This window comes from Ochlerotatus camptorhynchus, unplaced genomic scaffold (assembly GCF_037179485.1).
Source record: "Ochlerotatus camptorhynchus isolate MF236.1 unplaced genomic scaffold, CSIRO-AGI_Acam_v1.1 ptg000577l, whole genome shotgun sequence".
In the NCBI taxonomy this organism is placed as follows: Eukaryota; Metazoa; Arthropoda; class Insecta; order Diptera; family Culicidae; genus Ochlerotatus; species Ochlerotatus camptorhynchus.
The window spans coordinates 699,038-721,026 of record NW_027041058.1 but is presented as its reverse complement, the minus strand read 5'-3'; the positions used below and the strand labels follow the sequence as shown (position 1 = coordinate 721,026).

Genomic DNA, 21,989 nt, shown 5'->3' with positions numbered 1-21,989 from the left:
GGTCACATCGGTAACGAGCAATTCCAGCAGACTGAGACGGGAGCAGTCCACTTTCGGCTGCTGGAAGAGGCGATCATTATTCGTCGGCATTCGAATTGGTGCTGCTTCTTGTGAGATTTGTTTTTATAACGATCTGTAAACCAGATGCTGTTGTCCAAATCCGTCATGATGGGTGGAAGGTTTGCGCGAGGGTTTGCGTTACTTTTGTTGCACTTTCAGCTGCAAAATTCGAAAAGAAAAAGAGATAGATAAATTCAGATTGATAATTTCATCCAACAGCATCAACTTTGCAAGTCCATAATCTGCCGCAATCAAGTTTAATATAATTTTGTTGTCTTTCCAGAACTGCACACAAATTGACGTTAGCGTGTTTACAAATGGCTGCTATTAGAATTTTCGAATGAACAGAGAAATACCACAAACATGGTATTTTCAACGGCAATATATTGTCAGCTAAATACTATCGGTGCGGTGCGTTTGATTTTATTGCAAATGTGGTTGAAACCGAATGAAGAAAATGGTTTGTGTCTACAACAGTATGGCGCATAGTAGATTCAAACATGATAACGTTAACTATGAGCCGAAAATCTCAACTACAGTTAATGGTCACAAATACTATTTTATTTCTAACTAATGAATGGTAATTTCTACTGAAATGTGGTAAAAGCAATAAAAATTTTCGTAATTTCAACCGTTTTGTGACATGGTAGAACTAAACACGCTTACCTTGTACGAACTACTACACAATTATTCTCAGTGTATCATTGCTTTGTGAGGGAAAATCCCGAGACAGCTAGCAGTGCTGTGTAAAATAGGGAACATTCTTTTGGTATAAATATGGGCTAACTAAGCTCGCAGGAGGCACCGCTCATTCTTTGCTCGACTGTTGAGCTGTTCAGTCCGTATTTTTCGCTCGAGATCTCGTTTCGATTTTGTTTCGTTTTGTGCTGTCGTGTTGCGCCGTGGAAGTGTCGCCACCTTCTCGCGTTCTGGCAAGTTTACTTGAACTTGCAAACACGAAACAAATGGTGCGTAAACGTGCCAATGAGTCAACAGCGGGCCCTTCAAAGAAGGTGCTAATCAAGCTCAGCGCGTCGCAGGATGACGCCGGAATACGAGTACTGCAAGCCAACCAGTATGCAGAACTCCCGGAAGAAAATGGCGATGGTGACGCCGCTCCCATTGCAAGAAAAGAGCGAATTCCCCCGCTTTTCACGCCGGTGAAGGATGTTGCCAAGCTAGGTGCCGAACTGGCAAAACACAAGCTGCTGCCCCGCTTCAAACTTTGCAGCATCGGTACCAAAATCATGTGCTCCAGCCTGGAGGAGTACAAACAAATAGGATGTTTCCTGAAGGAAAACAACGTGGACTTCTTCACGCATGATCTGCCATCGAGCAAGCCACTGAAGGCGGTTTTGCGTGGATTAGCGTCGTTCGAGGCGGCTGCGGTGAAGTCCGAGCTGGAGCGGCTTGGGCTCCAACCTGAGGCCGTGTTCCAGATGAACCGCCGTTCCATCAACAATACCAGCTTCCGTGACCAGTTGTTCCTGGTGCACTTCACGAAGGGATCCACCAGTCTTGCGGCTCTGAGATCCAAAATCCGGGAACTGTTTCAGGTCATCATCAGTTGGGAGCATTACCAACCCCAACATCGTGATGTTACGCAGTGTATGAACTGCCTCTCCTAAGGCCATGGCACCAAAAACTGCCATATGAAGACAAACTGCGGCAAGTGTGCTGGAACTCACTCAACTGCGTCCTGTGAGCAAGTTGATGACATAGAGCCAACGTATGTCAACTGCGGTTGAAACCATCAAGCCTCCAATCGCGGATGACCAATTCCACGCCAAATCGGTCAGTCACCAAACTTGACTATCTTCGATCTGAATGATACTTGGCACATATTTTCAGTGTGATAGACCAAGTATTTTCCGCAGGAGAGGAGACCCTTTTGACTCAAGGGTAATTTTTGAAAAGGGCCTATGTGTTTTTGCACACATACTTTAAAAAAAATGTAATTCGAAAACAGTTGGTTGTAGAAAAAAATTTACTAAGAAGGAGTTGAAGGAAACTAATAAGGCTTTATAAAAAAATACACGGAATTTTTTTTTCGTTTTTTTACAAAAAAAAATTAAAAATAAACCTTAAAATTCAAATAACAAAAAAAAAACGTATTTTTGATTTTTTTTTATATTTTTTTAATAAAAACTTGAATAGAAAGCAGAAGTTTTGAAAACAACTCCAGGATGGACAAACTTTTAATAAAAAAATTTTTCTAAGAGCAACTTTTAAGGCATTTTTGAAGCTTTCATTATTTACGGCAAAATGTTCAGTTTGATGTCAGTATATGAATATAAAAATCATTTCAAACGATAATGCTCATATCGATAAACTTCCTAAATGTAACCGTTTTCAAGATATTTCAAATTTACTTTCATCATAATCAATTTTTTGTAGAAAATATGCCCTTTTCGTAAGTTATACGTGATTGTCCATCAAATATGATAAGTTTTGCAAGATATGCATGTACTTACCTTCAACTTACCCTTGCACCAATAGACTATTGGAAGATTGGTTTTAAACTTATAAGATAAATAAGATAAATAAATGAAATACCCATGCGTTTTTATTTGCATCTTACATTTATTACTTTCGATCGTCTTTAATAATAATAATTTGTACATAAACTTTTGAATGGTATGTTTTTATATGTTATGAATTTTTAATTCTACCTGATTCTGAATAATAAATGTAAAAAGGAAGAATAGCAGCTTGTTGATTATTCCAGTAACTACTTTGGGCAGCATCTTGAAGAACAAATGAATAATTTTCGGAAAAATCACAAATTATGACAACTTTTCCATTTTTAAGAGTATTTTTTTGTATTTCTCAAGAAACTAGACTGCTGAGTTTTAATATAATCATGGGATACCAGTTTTTCCAACTTTTCGCAAAAATAAGGAACAAATCCATCTACTGGTTTTACAAGTTTCTCTAAACTACATCGATCAGTTGAAACCCATTGTTCAAAACATATTTCAGACATACCCTGTTCCTCGAATTTTTCTGAAAAACTTCTTTCAAAATCTGAGAGACCTGGGCAACGTTCACATTCGCGGAGGTAACAATGATGAGCTGCATAATATTTCTTCAAAATAATGGTTGAAATCTTTTTCGAATGAATATTTTCTAAGACAATGAAGCATTAAATTAATATTTTCATGGATGGTACAAACACAAATATTGTGAGAACCTGAACTACCAAGTAATTTGCAATGCTTTGGTTTAAGTGCTGCAAATGAACTAAATCCAATGCTATTTTTACTAACTTCTTGAAATTTAATAAAAGCTTCTCGCAATGTACAAACTAAAAGTCGCTTTTGAATATGAATCTTCTTACCTTCCTTCTTCACTGAAACGTAATCGTTTAGTCCTGGCGTGGCTCTGCTTATCTGGTCGCTTTCGAAGAACTGCAATACCTCGTTTTTAATTTCGGGATCCAAACCGTGTCCTAACCTTTTGTTGGGGGTGGCCAATACTCCTTTCCCGTTTGCCAAGCATCGAGCTTGCAATACAATGTATTTATTTGTTTCAAATTCGTCCATTACCGTTTGCGATGACCAAGATTTCGGCAAAATCGTCAGAATCCTTATTTGATCGTCGCTCGATGAACCTGGATCAGCAAATATCTCCTTCAGTTTTCCGATCATCTCATTGTGTTCCGCAGTTTTCAATTTAAGTTGCTCCAGGTCATCTTCTTCCGCTTGAAAACCAAAGATGCGTTTCTTAATGCCATTGGTAATGTCCATATACTTTCTCCGGGGATAGTTAACATTCTGGAATTTTTTTTGTCGATATTGGCGATACGTTGATACCAGCTATGCCAGCTCAATATTATGCATCCTGGAAAATTGTTGCTCTCCACTATCTTGAGATGATGCTGTTGTTATTGACGTAGTTGATGGTATTTCTTCGAGGCCATGTCGAGATGTAGATGGCTGCGGCTCCGCGATGTCCATGACTGACGGTTGCACTTCTAGTTCCAGATTTTCAGCACATGGTTCGATTCTATTCAAATTCAAGCGACACGTATCACAGATTGATAGAGATGTATCCAAATTAAATTTCCACTCTAGGAACTTATGTTTTTCAATCAAATTTTCGGATAATTTACGAAGCTTTGACGAACACCTTTTATTAGGAAACGGCTTGCAAACACTTGACCTTCTTGAATTCCATATTCAAATTATACTTGTTCACTCAAAAAGATATTTTTAGTGATGTCTGTTTTCAAAAGGATGGTCATGCTTAAATACAAACGTAGGTACCATTTGGATATTAAGGTATAAATATTGTTTTGGTATTGAAGCTACTCTAACAGAGAAGCTCTTTTTTTCATGAAAAATACCATGGAAGACATTATAATGTCCCTAAAATAATGAGATGGATAGGTGCATCAATATTAACAACTTAAATAGGATGAAACTACGCCTGATAATGAAAATAAGTGCAACTTAACTTGTGTTGGTTTCTATATTTAAAATAATAGTGTTTTCATTTCCCCTGTAAATTCTAAACGGGTTGTCTGATTGTTCAATCGTCAAAAGACAAATTGAAGGTAAATATATGTGTATCTTGCTAAACTTATCAAGGCTGATGGAGAATCACGATTAACTTATGAAAATGGCATATTTTCTACAAAAAAAAAATGATTTTTATGAAAGTAAATTTGAAATATCTCCAAAACGGTTATATTTAGGAAGTTTATTGATATGAGCACTATCGTTTGAAATGTTTTTTTTATTCATATACTGACATCAAACTGAACATTTTGCCGTAAATAATGAAAGTTTCAAAAATGCCTTAAAAGTTGCTCTTAGAAAAACTTTTTTATTAAAAGTTTGTCCATCCTGGAGTTGTTTTCAAAACTTCTGCTTTCTATTCAAGTTTTTATTAAAAAAATATTAAAAAAAAAAAAATCAAAAATATGTTTTTTTTTGTTATTTGAATTTTGAGGTTTATTTTTAATTTTTTTTGTAAAAAAACGAAAAAAAAATTCCGTGTATATTTTTTTTTGTAAAGCCTTATTAGTTTCCTACAACTCCTTCTTAGTAAATTTTTTTCTACAACCAACTGTTTTCGAACTACATTTTTTTTAAAGTATGTGTGCAAAAACACATAGGCCCTTTTCAAAAATTACCCTTGAGTCAAAAGGGTCTCCTCTCCTGCGGAAAATACTTCGTATATCATACTGAAAATATGTGCCAAGTATCATCCAGATCGAAGATGGTCGAGCACGATTTCAGGTTTTTTCAGCTCATTCTGGATGGAATCCCTTGGATGTCCCAAGCGAGTGGAGTTCATTAATATCCGTCGGAAGGCTACAATCAACAACCAGGTCGGTCGCCTCCGTAATCATCGTTCGCCTCCTGTACTCACGGAAGTCCAGTACCCAGCTCTCCAGCCCCGTCAACATGTTCCGAACCTAGCCCCGCTTCCGCTCAACAACCAACAAGCCAACCATGCGAGTATCCAAATGATTCCCAACAGTCGGACAGTTCAGCATCGTCTCGCTGCTGCTGCGGCCCAGCCAATTCCAGGTTCATCCACCGCCCCTGGTTTATCATACGCTGCTGCTGTCTCAGGTGAACCTGTCGACGATTCTCGACGTTCACCTCGGAGGAACTTGTGACGCTCGTGGCCGAGGTCATCATCATCATGCGCACCTGCAAGACTCGATCTGAACAGCTACATGCTGCCCTGTCCCTTGTCACTAAGTATGGACCGTGAAGCCATCAAGATCGTAAATTGGAATGCTTGCTCCTTGAAGAGCAAAAACATCGAGTTTGTTGACATTCTCAACGAACGTCACATCGACATAGCCGTCATCACCGAGACTCACTTGAAGCCCGAGCTAAACGTCTTCCTTCCCGACTTTCGGCTCGTAAGGTTTGACCGCACTAGCTCCGGGGGAGGGGGATTGGCCATCGCTGCGAGGCGGAACATCAGCTGCCGGCTACTACCAAGCTTCCAGCTGAAAATTATCGAAATTGAGGTGAGCACATCGCTTGGTCCAATCACCATCATCGCGGTCTACTGCCCCAAGCAAACCAACATTAGGGACGGCTCGGCCGTAGACCTCCGAAGAGACATCATCAAGCTAACACGACGGCGGTAAAATTTCGTCATCGCTGGCGACCTGAACGCCAAGCATCAAACCTGGGGCAATAGTCGGCGAAATCAGAACGGCACAATATTATACAACGATCTGCAGCAAGCCCACTACAACATTCTGTGTCCGGACACTCCCACCCGGTTGAGTCGATCCGGAGCTCATGCCACCATCGACATCTTCATTAGCAACATTGGCGATAACATCTCCCAACCTATCGCCTATCAGGAACTGAGCTCGGACCACTATCCGGTGGTGGCCGAAGTAGGTTGCTCGGCCAAAAGGTTTCAAGTTTCCCGGCGAAATTACCATCGTGTCAACTGGCAGCAGTATCAGCGCTGTTTGGACACAGTAATCGATCACGACGTCCTACCGGAGTCGTACGAAGAAGTCGATCAGTGTCTGCAAGCCATCGAAGAGGCGATATCCCGTGCCAGGGAGCAGCACGTACCAGCATCCAGACAGGTGAGTCATACTCTGAACCTTGACAGCCCAACCAAAGATCTTATCAGGCTCCGTAACACCATCCGTAGGCAGTTCCAGCGTTCTGGGCTGCCCCACTTGAAGACCAATGTCAATAGGCTAACCAAAATTATCCAGGCCAGGATGGTGGAACTCAGAAATAACGATTTTACCAAAAAGATTCGCTCTCTCCCAGATTGTGCAAAACCATTTTGGAAGATGACCAAAATTTTGAAACATAAGTCGAGACCGATCCCTCCGCTTATAGAATATCGGCTGATGAGGTGATAGCAGCTATTAGAAGTACTAAAAACATGAAGGCTGTGGGTATGGATGGTGTAGTCAACCTCGAGTTGAAAAACTTGAGTATTGACTTCTTCAACCATCTTACCGTTATCTCCAACAAATGTTTGGAGCTTGGCTACTTCCCTGCATGCTGGAAGTTAGCCAAAGTGATTCCAATACACAAGCCTGGCAAAGATCCTACCAGTGCCAAAAGCTATCGCCCCATCAGCCTCTTGTCCTCCATCTCGAAGCTATTCGAAAAATTGATACTCAGCCGTCTGCTGGTGTTTTCAAATGATAATAACATCTTTCTCAAAGAGCAATTCGGGTTTAGGAAAGGCCACTCTACCATCCACCAACTCGCACGGGTTACTAACATCATCAAGCGGAACAAGTCCGTTTCCAATACATCTGCCATGGCATTGTTGGACGTCGAGAAGGCGTTCGACAATGTCTGGCATGATGGTCTAGTGTACAAGCTGCATCGATACAACTTTCCGATCTACCTCGTGAAGATCATTAAAAACTACTTGTCGGGCAGATCATTCCAGGTCTACTTGAACAATGTCCCCTCTGATACGTTCAACGTTGATGCAGGGGTCCCTCAAGGCAGCCTGCTTGGGCCTATCCTATTCAACATTTTCACGTCAGACGTTCCTCCCCTGCCGGGTGGTGGTATCCTGTCTATGTTCGCAGATGACACCTCCATCATCTATAAGGGTGAGTGATCCGTGCTCTGGCGAGTAAACTACAATCAGGCCTGGATGTTTTGTCCGACTATTTTAGGAGCTGGAAGATTTGTATCAATGCAGCTAAAACACAAACCATTCTGTTTCCACATTCGTATTCACCTCGGCTTGTTCCGCCTGCTAACGTCAAGATCCATCTTGATAGCACTCCCATTGAATGGTCGAGTGAAGTAGTCTACCTTGGTCTCACCCTCCCCAGGAACAGCAGCAGCAGGAACAGCAACAGGAATATCAGCAGTAGCAGTGGAAGCTTAGCAGCCGAGATTCGTGTAGCCGTGACCGAGGCTGGAAACCTCGGTCCGGTCACGACAGAAGCCAATGCCGGTGGAGCTCTTTTCCAGGGAAAGTTAGGAGAAGCTCGGAAAAACCTTACGGAGAGTGACTTACGAAGAAACTTCCAAAGGAACACAAAAGAAACTTCTGGGGAACTCAATAGATACATCCGGTAGAACTTTAATTGAACTTCCTGGAGAAGACGGAAGAAACTTCCAAGAGACACTAGGACAAACTTCCTACGGTAGATTGGAAGAAACTTCTGAAAAAAGTCGAACGCCAGAGGGCTTACGCAACAGTCGAAAGATACTTCAAGGAGAAGATGGGAAAATATCCGGAAGAAATAGATTCCTGGGTTCTCTGAACTTCCCGATTTTTTTTAATTTTTTTAAAGTTCTCGAAACTGCCGAAGAAAAACATAGCTTCCCTTCAAAACGTTCTCACAATTTTCTAATGTTCATGTAACTTCCCTTACGTTTCTAAAATTTTCATGAACCTCTCGGAACATAATTGAAGTTTTCGAAATTGCCAGAGTTTGTCGGAACTCATTCAAAGGTTCAGACATTTCCTTAAATTTATATGTCCTGATGTTCTCAAAGCTTCCCTAAAGTTATCTCAATTCTCCTGAAACAAATGGAAACTATCCTGAAAACCATTAAATTTCTTTGAAGTTCTTTGGGCTTGTGAAGTTTCCAACATATTTCAGTTTCCTTACGTTCATCCTTACGTTTCTGTTCTCGGTTTTGAACAGAAGTTAAGGCCCAAGCGCAATGACAGCGGAAGCGGAACGGCAACGGCAGCGGAAAAGCCCGATCTGAGTAAACCTACTTGTCGGATTGAAAACTAGTTAGAACCAAATCGACATCGGTTAGGCTTCTTGATGTCATTTGTGACAACTGTCAAAGTTTCCGTTTCCGTTCCGCTTCCGTCCACATTGCGTTTGGGCCTTTAATGAAACTGTCAATAATTTATCGGAACCTACCCAAATTTCCGAACTATTCTGAAGTTTCAGAACTTCTGAAAAGTTACTGAAGTACCGCAATAAAACCATAGAGGTAACTCTAAGACCAGAAGGTCCCGAAGAAACGAGCTAAACCTTTGGCTTAGCTCTAGTACACTGAACGAATTTGACATATTCCTGTTATGTGGAAGTCTAATAAATTTGCGCTATAAGATAATCCATTGAAAATGATATGATTGAAAATGTGTCAGGTAAATTCTATATGAATATCTGATACATTTACAATGCTGATAATTTGGTAACTTTTATATGATCGTCATATGATAAATGAAAATCGATCAAATTATAATAAATAACTGAAATGGATTTGAAACCCATAAGCATAAGCTATACTTTTCACCACAATATAATATATGTGTCATAAATCAATCGAAGTAAAGTTTATGTGAAAATAACATGAAATTTACTTCTTCTTTTGACACATATATTTAATCGATTTCTAAAAATAAATTCTAAAAATAAACATCAGGCAGTGGGAGCTTTCACAGTTGTGCCTTTTTTTTTATTGTAGCTGATTTGGGATTCGATCAAGATCTGTTGAGGTGTGATGCTTTCGGTGTCTGTGCTCGATTCCACTGGGCCACGGCTGACTTCAAGATTGAGCTCGTTCAAATAGCATGAAGTAAGAACAGCTCTCCCGACATGGAATGTAGTGCAACTTTATGCTCGTTTTGCTAGAGTGAAGACAAATAGCACTGACAAATTTATGTTCCGTTTCGGTGGTGTGGTTTGTTCAAATCTTCCTAATGCACCTGTGTCCAATAAATCAACGACTAAATTATATGATTTGATAGAACTGGCTCATGAAGTTCGAATACTACTTAGGGCTGGAATCTGAATTAGCCGTGTAGAAGGCTTACAATTAGAATCATAGCAAAGTAAATATTACAGTAGAATAATTTTTTTTTTCAATCTCAATATGTACATTCTTTTCTGGAACCAATTATCATATGAAACAATAACAAACAAAGATTATTCAATACAGTATCATTGTTGTTAGTAGTATTTAGTTCAACTAATCATTTTAATGAGTGCACGTTAACATCGTTGAAAATTGTTTCAATAATTTATAAAGAACAATCATGTAAGATGTATTTTATTGGGAGCGATATTCATCCCAGAAAAAACATGCAAAAACAAATGCTTGCTGTTGGATTTCTTAAAAGGCATTTCTATATGACTATTTAATGATTGGGATAGATCTGTTTACAATCTTTAAACGTCAAAAATCAAAGCAAGCTATTACAATGAGATATACATGTTTTCCTATACTGCAAAGTTAAATGACAGTCCAATAGTTTCTACATGTCTATTTACACGCGACATATCAACAAACGTCAAAAATCAGTAAAAGCAACTCCAATAAAATATACATGATTATCTTATAAGATATATATTTTAGTGAGCAATATTCATCATGAAAACAGGTATATTTTACTGAATTTTCTCATAGTGCAAATTTATATGATTTTCCATTAGTTTCTAGATATCTGTTCCCACCTATGACATATCAACAGTTTTTCACCATGAAATATATCAGACAATATTCATATACTTCTTACCTTCGCTAACCACGTTCGAAGCAAAGTATTATCAAGTACTAAGTATGTGAAATTACGATAGAAATCATTCCATATCGCAGTCATGGTTTTTAAGTGATAATCCAATGGAATCTATCAATCATCACATAGAATGAATAAATCTGCTGACATTGCTATGTTATAAGATGGATCCAATAAACGGTACATGTCGATTTGTTTCAGTGTACTATCTTCGGTCCCAAGCTAATCGATGCACCCCTCGAAACATAGGAAAATCCACGAGCCCCTCATATTATCTGTCAAACTTTCATAGTGAATCAAAACAAATATAGTGTAGTACTGGCATTTATACTTGAATGGAGTACGTCAATCGATTTGCTTGGGACCAATAGGCTAGTCAAGTAGTGAGCCAATTTAAAATCGTTAGTTTCGAATTGATTGTTGATAAAACTCTGGAAGCATTTCTGAAGTTCCAGGGATGTTGAAAAAACTGACGGGAGGAGACGGAAGAACCTTTCGAGCGAATCCAGAAGAAGCTTCCAAGGGAAGTCGAAATAGCTTTCCAGACGGAATCGGAAAATAACTTACAGGGCAGGGTAAGGTGAACGGAAATTCCTAGGGAAAGTTGGAAGAAACTTCAAAGGGAAGATTGAAGAAATTTCAGGAAGTTCTTAAACTAACGTTTTTATGGGCCTATTTTTCTACTGAATTTGCAGGATTTATTGGGATAAACCATCAGCTGTTTCTCGACTCCTTGGTAACCAAAAACGCGAGGAAATGTAAGCATTAGTCGAAAGAGTATCAAGCATAAGACATTTTTGAAGATGATTTTTTTTTTAGAGCTGGCTCAAAAATTTTAATTTTCAAGAAGATAAAAGAAGATCTCACAATACAGTTTCCTCTGACAATTCAGTGCGGGCAGACAGTTATCATTTTGATTATCAATAAAAATTGGTACAAATCGGTATTAAAACTCAAAAATCGGTATTCTGAGAAACCTTATCTGTGTATCGGTATGAAGTTTGAAAATCAGAATAAATACCGATAAATCGGTATGTCTGACAACGCTGTGCTACCGGCTATCATGTGCATGAACATCACTTTGTTTATGTTCATTTGGCATGAACATTCACAGCTGACAGTAGGTCTGTTCATAGCTTGCTGCTGCTTCCTTTTTCCTTTTTTCGACTACGGACCATTCACGAAGCTAGCTGGAATTCAGCTACAGATCTTCCCATTATCATTAGGTGATTCTCGTCCGGGAACCAATCTAGTTTTTCATAACTTTGACCCTCGCTTTGCCGGCGCCGGTGGTGTAGTAGAAAGCGTAACTACTTTCTCACCCCACAATGGGTCTGGGTTCAATCCTAGCCGAGGTCGGTGGGATTTTTCTGAGGCATTAAAATCTCTGGTCACGTCTTCCTTCGGAAGGGAAGTAGAGCCGTTGGTCCCGGCCCATGTGTGTTTGAATGGGTGCGATATCTTACGCTGGTGTGGAAGCTGCTTTCCTGCACATTCGATTGCCGTCAATGGATGGCAATCGATGTCCGTCGGTGATTAGCACTAGATTGCGGAACAGAGATCGACGTTAAATAAAGGAATGAAGACCTCGAAGTTATTCAACTCGAGGAAATCGATCGATCGACCCTCGGTTTGTAACATATTTGGTTCACAGTAATTTTTAAAACCTGTAACGCAGATAGAACACCTCTAAAGGCCGGCGCACAATAGATACGTTTTCGGGTTTTTTTGGCAGATAATGCATGGGGTAACTGTCAAAAAACCTGAAAACGTATCTATTGTGCGCCGGCCTTAAGTGGTGCGCTACGGCGTAAGATCTACCAATCATTTGTTCTAACCTTTTTATGAACAATAATTATTGAAGTAATGATATTGGCACAGATAAACAGACATAACACTCGCAAGTTGTTCATCGAACAAGCATTTAACGGTCAATTTAAAAGTATCGTAGTTGGTAGTACCATAGAGGTAACTCTAAGACCACTGGGTCCCGAAGAAAATCATTATTATTTTTGGCTCACTCAGTACCAGAACAACGGTCCTAAGCAGTCCCAAGCTATTTCACTTACCCCTGCATGTTCTGCATGAATCCACACACCCCTGATGTTATCTGTCAAACTTTCATAGCGAATCAAAACAAACATAGTGTAGTAATAAAATTTCAACTAGAATAGGGTACGTTAATCGTTTGCTTGGGACCAATAGGCTACTAAAGTGGTGAGTCAATTTAAAATCGTTAGTTTCGTATTGATTGTTGGTAGTACCGCCACCTGTGACGCGCATAGTCAATTCCCTTGCGTTTGACGTTTATACACTACCGCCATCTGTTCAGCGTACTACCCACCACAGTGTACTCAACAGATGGCGGTAATGTTTTAGCGACGATGTTTTACAGTGAGAAATATTCAATGTGTTATGTCTGTTTGTCTGTGATATTGGGTTGTTAGCGGAATGTTTTAAATAAAACAGTAAAAAAGGTTATCTTCCATTTAATTCCAATTAATTCATTTTGGTATACTTGCTGCCAAAACACAATGTAGTCAGTAAAAAAACGTCGGTTAGTTGCATTTATTTAAGCTCCCAATCGAGGGGCAGACCACTCATGTATTTTCGATTCATTCAAACGTATTGGGGATACGTATTGATGAATTGAAATGCATTAATTCCATTTTGTGTAATAATTAGTATTTTAAGTAATCGCGAGTATTTATTTGTTTAATATGCACTAAACGTGTAATGAACTATATTTACTCGCATTTTTACGTACTTTTCAATATTCGTGTTGTATTTGTTTACTTTTGTGTAAGGATGACATTCGCGAGCTACAGGTACCACGAAGCAAGCTACGAAGGCCTCGAAAGACATATTTTATAATTTTTTTCCTTTTGTGACTGACTAGTTTTGTCCATTTCGCCACAATTTATTTATATATATATATTTTTTCCAATAAAGTCGAGTGTAAGGTGTTAAGTGAGTGTAAAGGTATAGTTGAATTTGAAATAATGGACGACCAAAGCTACGACAAGTTCTTCGAAGAAGACCTGCCATTCTGGAATGCCGTTGAAGAACTCTGTCACGAACTTGGGCACGATAATATTCCAGTTTACCTGAAAAATGCACTTTCCCTAAATGGATATGGAAATGTATCGTCATTTATAAGTATAAAAAGTGACAATTTTGAAGAAATTGAGACAACAATAAGATCATTTTCGAAGTCTGGATCGACCTCTGGATCAAAAACTCAGTCCAAAGACATTTTTAATATTTTCTGCAATACTCCGGATCAATTCAAAATTGTGCCAGGACATCGACACCTAATCCTACAACTTGTGAAAATCCTAGCAGACAACAAAAAATCTATACAAGTGAGACATTCAGTGTATGTGCTTACTATGTTTACCATATTTATTCCATTTAATGTTTGTTTTAGTTGACTTCGTCATTCGAAACGCCATCAACATCCAACTCATCATCATCATCAGAACAGAATTGTTACGCACGAATTATTAAACATCTTCTGACAACCAGTTTTCAGATACCTGCAGGACAAAATCTCCATATTATCGTCATCAACAACTCATTGGCTAGAGTGAAATGCTTTGTCTGCGATGAATGTATTGAAATCAAAGCTCGAAGGATGTCAACCACAAATCACCAATGGATGATTGGAAGATATGCAAATCACATTCAATCCCATACTTCCTTATCAGGTAACATGAATACATTATTATCTAAAATGAAAAAGGCACACAAGAGCAAGTCGGGTTTGAAAGTTTTAAAACTATCTGTTAATTTATCAATCATTTTGAATGTTTTGTGCTCTGGTGTTGAACGTTTGAACAGAAATTATTTTACTGTATGTAATATAAAAATGAAGCTATGAACATTCTTCAGTGCACAGCGTAAATATTTACATTTTTTGACAAAAATCATAACAATTTTTTTTATTGTAATTTCTTATGAAAACTCAGATTAGTTTGATATGGAGAACCTAGCCATATCTTTTAGTGAAGTTAAGTTGGGTAACAGATTCAATAATTAATTTGTGAAGTAGTTGTTTACAAAAACACTAACGACTATTTGAAAATTCTGTCAAAATTAAATTTATTTTTTATTCATTTCTACATTTTTTATCTACATATTTTCGACCGATATTTGCTCGACTATGTAATTCTTATTTTTGTGATACCTTAATTTTTTTTCCCCGGTTGTATCTTAGGTCATGATCGAGCTCAATTTACTGATAATGGAAAAGACTTACTAAGTGATAGTGATTCGGAACCGGAAGACACACTTGATCATCTGGTGCTTAAATCATCACGGAATCCAAGACGAATTCAATTGAGTCGCTCTTTAAAAAGGAATGCTGCGATGACAACTGAAGCAGTCCGAGATCGAAAACAGCAGAAAATTACTCAATTTTTCAACTACGCTACGCAAAACGAGGAGAAAATAACAAGTCCAGTTCCTGGCGAATCTACAACCGCTTCCATTGATGTGGACTCGGATTTGAATAAAAAAAATGATTTGGAAGATTTTCGACTTATCATCGAACGTCTACCGTTAAGTTCAATGGTTAAAACAATAATTAGTGAAACGATAAGCAACAACTTCAAAAATCTTCAGCGCAATACAGATGAAGCGAAAGGAACACGTTATACGGAAGAAACCAAAAACATTGGTGCTTACCTTTACCTAATGGGTGGCAAAAAGGATTATGAAGAATTGGTAGTGAATCTAGGACTCCCTTCGCTTTCTACAATTAAGAGATATATTCAAAAATCGTGTGCTAAAGTTATTGAGGGAGAGTTACGTATCAAGGAATTGTTACACTTTCTTGAAAAACACAATTTACCACCAATAGTATTCATATCAGAAGATGGTACTAAAGTTACATCACGACTACGATACGACATAAATACTAATCAAGTTGTAGGGCTTTGCCCTTTACTGAATGAAAACGGACTCCCTAAAGTTCATACCTTTCCTGCCAAATCTCCAGAGGCTATCAAAGAATACATCGAAGAATTTTCGAAAAGTACTATTGTGTACGTGATCCTGGCAACGCCAGTAGCATCCAAAACTTTATCGTATAATCTAATGAGCTTTGGAACGGATAATAAATTTACAGCAGACCAAGTTCTACTGAGATGGTCAATCATGGAGAAAGAAATGCAAAATCATGGCATAACTATTATTGGATATGGAGCGGATGGTGATTCTCGTCTCATAAGCAGCATGAAAATACGAATGGGCCTTCCTCGCCCAGTGATTCCGCAACGATCAGATATTCCTTACTCGTGGAAGAGCTGGTTTGCTGCAAAAGGGAATACATCTATTGTATATATCCAAGATACTACCCATTTGGTGAATAAGTTGAAAAATTCCTTATTATCATCTACAAGAGCACTACAAATTGGTAAATAATTGTTTGTATGGGATTCTTTTAGGTATGGTATTAATTATTCCTATTTTTATTATTTGACAGGAAAACTTTCTGTGTCACGAGGGCATCTTGAAATAATTGTAAAAATAGGGAAAGAATATACAGGGTTGCTAGAATCAGATTTAGAGCAGCACGACAAAATGAGCGTTAAAACGTTCCATAAATTGATTGACCCTCGTGTTATTCTGTGGCTCCGAAAAATCCCTGGTACAGAAGGTACTGTGGGATTTATTTGTATGATGAGGTCGATATTTGATGCCTTTGAGAACCCACACCTCGAGCCGTTGCAAAGGATAGAAGAAATATGGTTCGTAGTGTTCGTAGCTCGTGTGTGGCATTGCTGGATTGGAAGTAAGAAGGAGCTGAAACTAGATGAACATTTTATTACTGACAATGCTGAGTTAGGAATCGAATTGAATGCGCATTCTTTAATTAATTACTTACTACTTTGCCGGGATATCGGTAGGCCTGAATTGTTTTTACCAACGTTAATGAACTCTCAGCATAATGAAAGGTCCTTTAGTAATGCGCGATCAATGACGGGTGTACAGAACACGATCATAAATTTTGACATCTTGGAATACATGAATAAAGCAACCCGTTTCGAATTTTTGGACGAGCTTCGTATTTTGCTCCGTAATAAATTTACATTTGCACGTGAAAGTTATAAAACTACGGAATTCAAAAGCTTCACATTTCCGTTAGATGCAGATATTGAAAAAGCAGTCTTCAAAGGAAGAAAAAGAGCCACAGAATTGCTGGAATTGACTGGATTGGAATGGGACGAATCTGATTTTTCCTGTGTTGTTTCTCGCTCTAAGCATACAGATATCCTTCCACTGGAAGTAGTCAACTTGGAAATGGACCAAGAAAACATTTATGAGATTGAAACAGCGTTTGAGACCTATGAGGATGACTTAAACGAGAACGCAATATACGAAGCAAACGTTCTCTTGAATAAAATTGGTGCTGATCTAAACCAAATTTGTAAAACAAAAAAAGGTTTGCAAAACACAAACTGAAACTACTGCTACTGAACTTACACTATTATTTTTTTACAGGAGTCGATGGAGATTTTCGAGGTTTCTTTAAAATTCTTACGACAACTGGCGAAGTCATGTTAGCACGTGTTAGCACTGTTCTCTGGCTGCTCTCTTCAGAAAGAACAAAAATCAGCAATGATAGGCTCCTAAGGTTTCGTTCTAAATCGGATAAAGAAACTACATATATCAATATTGATGATAATATTGTGAACTCAAATTTGTCCATTGGTGATTGGTTTGTTTATTTGGATAAACGTAGTAAAATTGCCGCGCAGACATTAGGATTCACTTTTTTAAAAGGCAAATTTAAAAGAGATAAGGAATGCACTCTCAAGACGGTCCCGGTGGACCTACCTGAATCTGTTGAACCAAAAGGAATAGGAATAGTATGTAATAAGTTCCGCATCCTAGATGACACCACACTTAGCTTAGTGTCAGATTCAAGTAAGATCAATATTAATAGATACATCGCACATATTCAGAAGCCAATAGTAGGAGAATTACTTAAAATAACTTTAGAAACAAGAAACTACCTGGAAACTTTGACACAGTGCACAAGCACTTCTTTGAGCATGATTTAAGATTTACCACACTCTGTTCGGATCGTTCGAATACATTGTTCTTACTTGAATCTGAATGTTTCGTTTTCATGCATAATCATCCAGCTTTGATCATGTTAAATTTAGAATGGACTACTGTACAAGACAAAGAAAAAAATTTCGGGACTAATAAAATCAATAAAAGAACATGAAATAAGTTTCCGTCGTTTTTGTTAAACAAGGATTTTATTTTGCCCAATGACAAATTACTAAAATCAAATCCAAAACATGTTTCGACTTACTCCTGGCTGTGGTTCTGCTGATCGTTCGAAAGGAAATCCATATTCTGCGACTCGTCCTGATTTTCGTCGTATTCAATTATGTCATCAATTTCTTCGTATCCACTATAAATTACATATGCATCCCTGTAATAAAAATCGAACCTGTTAGTGGAACTCTTTCTAAAGAATTTATATATTCTCACTTCTTAATCGTGTTCTCCAAGTTGCTCCCGAATTCATCTTGATCCTTCGGCTGATCACAACAATTCTCCGGTATGTTTGCATCATCTTCTTGCGACCGAACTTGCGTCTGCACCTCGTGCGAGACCTCGGGCTGTTTCGCAGGCGACCAGTCGTTCATCAAATCTAGTTGAAGTGTTTCAACGTTATGAGGTTGATGCGAGTGCTGAGATCCAGTAGGATCAGTATTTGGACGAAAATAGCTTTCGATTGTTCTTCTGTTCTGGGAAACATGTTGCAATATATGCTGCGTGTAGTTTGATATTATCCAACCCCATGTCCCGTTTTTATTCTCCCTTGAACTCAATATTATAGCTTTTCCGCAGCGGAAGCATAAAACAGAGGCTCTGCGGGATCCACTGATATTAACCGAGAATTTTTCTGATGTCTCCATAGCCTTAGATTTAAACCATGCTAATAGTTTCTGTTCCACTACGGATTTTTGGATTGTTTTGTCGTTGTCTCGGTCGTTGTATTGAGTTTTGACCGAGGTTTTGACCTCAGTTTCGGCGGAAGTATGGCAGTTCTTTAAATTAGCGGATTTCTTTTGCAAAATCTCAGTAGTCTTGCGCTGAAACTAAGCAACCATGTTAATAGTTCAGCAGCAAAAATTTAATAATTAAAAGCAATAGTTTAAAGATACATACCTTCAAAAAAAGTTTGCGGTTGTCTGGTAACTTTTTCATAACCTCCCGTAAAAGGTTCCAGTTTCCTGGTACGATCCGAAATTCTTTGGGACTTCTGTGGTAAATGTGGAAGTTTTCGGAGTTCATTTCGAACATCGTTACCATTTGGTCCCGCGCGAATTGTTCTAGTTCGTCCTTCAAGTTCTCTGAAGCATTCTTCAACACGCTGTCATAGCCAGCAGCCGTAATAAGTTTTTTTAAATAAAGAGGAATTGGATCGTTTATAATCTCCTCAACAACTTTCCAAAACAAAGCACTTTCACGATTAAATTCTTGCGCAAACGCGTCCATTTTTTGTATTTGATTCGATTGCATGCAAACGCTCAAACTCGCGCCCAAACTCAATACTTGTGCGCATAACATGGACTATATACAATTCAAAGCGTATTGGCGTGTATTGAAATCTCGATTGACGTATTACAAAAGCAGTACTGATTTATTGATGCATTGACATATTAGTGGTGTATTCGCCTGAAATAAGGTATTTTTGTGCATTTAAATAGAATTGAAATTGAATACTGCATTTCATGTGTATTAATGTAATGTGTGTATTTCACGAATATTTCGAGTATTAACAGATTTTTCAGTATTTTTTTTAAGAAAACGTATTTTCGATTCAGCACACCACCTAGTGATTTGCCCCTCGCTCCCAATATAGTAGCATAGGTCCCGAATAAACGTGCTCAACTTTTTGGCTCAGCTCTGGTACTATCTTCGGTCCCAAGCTAATCGATGCACCCCTCGAAACATAGGAAAATCCGAGGGGAACGACTCTATCTACGATGCAGAAAAGATTGTGTTTTGCTGTGTTTAGCTGCGCGCACGCTGAGTAGATAGAGAGCAGATTGATCACGATTCTGACGATTTCCTGCAAAAAGATGATGCGCGATGCAAGTAGATGCGACAATTGGGTTCTTTAATTTTGAAAAATATATCTGTTCTTATATATCATCTGAAAGAGCTACGTTTTCTAAGCACAACGATATTTTTTTCGAATCCACACACTTTCATCTCGATTTTTAAATCAAGATTTAAAGCAAAATAATAACTTCACTGTTTGACACTAAACTGACAAACTGACAGCTCGTTCCCATACAAAGTGACACCGAGGGGCGGTAATAAGGTGATTTTTGCAAATGTAATCATACTTATTTAAAATAGTTCCAGTGTACCAAAATGGATGAAATGTTGGGTTTGGGTTCCATTTTTAATGCAGATTACGAATATGCATTTAACTTAATACTCTTATGGTGGTAAGCTCCAACCGGTATTATCCTCGGATTAAATCCCGATCAAGAATGTCCGGCTGGTTTGATGTTGACATCAGAGTTAATCAACATAACTCTGAGCAGACATTTTTCAGATCATACAAACAGGGACGGTATTAAAAGTTAATCCGAGTTGGAGCTTACCGCCATTAAAGAACCCAATTGAAAGAAGATTTTTCGAAGATTGATTCGCTAGTGTGAGATTTGTTGAGCATCTAAACTTGAGATTTAGATGTGTCGCCCCCCTAGGGAAAATCCACGAACCCCTCATTTTATCTGTCAAACTTTCATAGCGAATCAAAACAAACATAGTGTAGTACTGGAATTTATACTAGAATGGGAATACGTTAATCGATGTTCTTGGGACCAATAGGCTAGTCAAGTAGTGAGCCAATTTAAAATCGTTAGTTTCGAATTGATTGTTTTGATAGTAGTTTCTACTGCACAATTCCTTTCCGTGTGTGTACGGACAATCCTAATCGGAAAGTTTTAACGTTGCACGCTATACTGGAAGCATAACTTGCACACAAGTTATGCTCTTCACTCGACGGTGAAGCTTTGACAGTTCTAGCGTTTGAAATCATAAGGGTCTAGCTGCGATTACCACAGTGCAGTGAACCAATTTTCCAAAACTATCGCAAAGGTTGTGTTTGCTATCAAAAGCAACATCAAACGCACCGACGTGAATCTAAACAAAAGAGAAAATCGATGAAGGGAATCGATCACCGCAGTTAGGCTTTTATGATTCTGAATGCTAGAATTCTCGCGTTACCTTTCAAATGGATAAAGCTACATTGATCGATTCTCTTCATTGACACTCTCGTCCGTTAATAACTCGGCTCCAAAAACATGTTCAGCTATTATCGTCTAGTACGATTACTAATAGTTTCTTTTAATACATGTACACACTTAAATTTTTTCGCCGAGATTCCAATAGCCGAGCAGTTCTGCAATTTATTTAGCTGAGGTTCAGTAAAACAATTGCCGAGACTCAGCTAACAAACAGATATTTTGCAGATATATCAGCAAAAAGTAAATGCCGAGGTAATCGGCTGTTGGAGATTTTACCGAGCTAGATTAAGTGTGTAGAAAAATTAGCCCGAAATATGAATGCAGCCAAGTTATCAACGAAAGAGAGAGTCGATGAAGAGAATCGATCAATGTAGATTGGTCTATTTGAAAAGTGACGCGAGAATTCAGTGTCAACGTTTCAAAGGGATGTTTATTGCTTTTGTAAACAATAGCTTTAGCCATCGATTTCGCGCGAATATAAGCTCACAAACGAAAATTAATGACACCAAAAGGTAGAGGAATGCTTTCTAAAGCCATTGTTTACAATAGCAAGTACGCCCCTCTGAAATGTTGATTATGAATTCTGTGCCAACATTTCAAAGGGGCGTAATTGCTTTTGTAAACAATGACTTTAGCCGTCAATTTCTCGCGAATGAAATCTTACCTCTCCAAAATTACAATGCTAGCTGGTAAAGGAAACATTCCTCTACCTGGTGGTGTCATTATTTTTCATGAGTGAGCTTTTATTCGCGAGAAATCGACGGAAAAAGCTATTGTTTACAAATGCAATTACGCCCCTTTGAAATGTTGGCACTGAATTATTGATAACGCGATAGCCCCTGCTGTAAACCAAGGGAGGGGAGGTGGCTGTCAAATACGAACAATCGTCGGCTACCTCGCATAACTGGTTCCAAACGTAAACAAGCCATAAGAAACCTACAGCGTTTGTTTACGTTTGGAACCAGTTTCATACAAGAATGATCAGTAGGCTGATTTGACAGCACGTCCCCCCCAGCTGTAAACATGTATGTTGGTTCTCACCCACAGAGGCAGCAAACTTAACAACTACTACTGTAACATTCTAGACAAACAATTGATATAGGCGGAACAACCAAACGTAAACAATGGCTTAATCGGAAATTTCTCGATAATCAAAACACATCCACGTAA

The 21,989-nt window shown here is 38.4% G+C and overlaps 1 long non-coding RNA gene across 1 annotated transcript in view; it reads right to left on the bottom strand.

The window, feature by feature from the left end:
- LOC135713752 (uncharacterized) overlaps positions 1 to 21,989 on the bottom strand; it is a 511,705-nt gene that overhangs the window by 294,273 nt on the left and 195,443 nt on the right. The window lies entirely within an intron of this gene.